Genomic DNA, 1324 nt, shown 5'->3' on the forward strand with positions numbered 1-1324 from the left:
TATAGCCTACTTATTATCATAGTACATAATTGCCTCTGATTCAATTATGTGTATTATGTTATCATAATTAAAATTGCCTAAGTGGGCAGGTGGGGGTTAGTCACGATTTTGCGGGCTGTGTCTGTGTCTGTGACATCATCAATGATGTCATAAATCAGGAATTTTATTAGTGATGTCACTTGCAATTGTGATGTCATCAGTGATGTCACTCGAGCAATTGTGATGTCATCAGTGATGTCACTCGAGCAATTGTGATGTCATCAGTGATGTCACTCATCCTTCCTGGCTGAGGCTATATAAGTGGTGGAAGATCCAAGCCACCCACCAGTCGACCGGAAAGCCATAAGAAGAAGAAGCTGCTGCTCAACACTGGCAACACTGCTGCAGAAAGACATATTTTAACTTTTCTCATAAGGAAGGAAGAACTCAACATTGTACCATGGGCAAAACCAAGCAGACTGCCCGTATGTCCACTGGAGGAAAAGCTCCCAGGAAGCAGACTGCCCGTAAATCCACTGGAGGAGAAGCTCCCAGGAAGCAGCTCGCCACCAAGGCTGTCCGTAAGAGCGCCCCGGCCACCGGCGGCGTCAAGAAGCTAGTCCAGGAGGCTCTACTCTCCCTGCCAGGGACAGCCATAGAGGCCCCACTGCCCCTGCCTGGGACAGCAAAGGAGTCTCTGGAGGCTCTACTCCCTCCCTTAGAAATCAACCGAGCTGCTGATCCGCAAGCTGCCCTTCCAGCGCCTGGTCTTCAAGACTGACCTGCGCTTCCAGATCTCTGCTGTCACGGCTCTGCAGGAGGCCAGCGAGGCTTACCTGGTCGGCCTGTTTGAGGACACTAACCTGTGTGCACCATCCACACCAAGAGGGTCACCATCATGCCCAAAGACCTCCAGCTGGCCCGCCGCATCCGCGGAGAGCGCGGATAACACTAGAAAGACCACAGTGTCATTTTGAGCTTTTTGAAATGTATATGTTCAATAACCTTGTTGAATTAAAAATGACAATACTGCGGGTACCTGACTTTTCCTAAAAGTGTCTGTATTCCCAAGCGGAAAAAATATATACTTAATTATACTTAATTATTTAAAAAAAACATACCATTAAGAGCTCGGAAAACCTCTTGTTCTCTGGCCGTGGTCGATTCAGCTACAGAGTCTTCGTCATCCGATGCAAGCTGAAGCCGCGCCTATAAGCAAAAATTCCTAAGTCGTCTTACTTCTCAATATGACCCATTAGGAAGTATTAGAAAGTCTGCTGTGAGACATTGTAAAAGTTCCCACTTCATGCTGTTTAAACATGCCTCACGGATCTTTTGTAGCTTC

At 47.3% G+C, this 1324-nt stretch overlaps 1 pseudogene across 1 annotated transcript; it reads left to right on the forward strand.

Moving 5' to 3' along the window:
- Positions 1-439: 439 nt before the first annotated feature.
- On the forward strand, positions 440-928 carry LOC310772049 (histone H3.2 pseudogene; annotated as a pseudogene). The gene is made up of 3 exons: positions 440-598; positions 702-818; positions 866-928. The product of its transcript is annotated as a histone H3.2 pseudogene (transcript).
- Positions 929-1324: the final 396 nt, after the last annotated feature.

This window comes from Poromitra crassiceps (assembly GCF_964638095.1).
Source record: "Poromitra crassiceps genome assembly, contig: HAP1_SCAFFOLD_1825, whole genome shotgun sequence".
NCBI classification, from domain to species: domain Eukaryota; kingdom Metazoa; phylum Chordata; class Actinopteri; order Beryciformes; family Melamphaidae; genus Poromitra; species Poromitra crassiceps.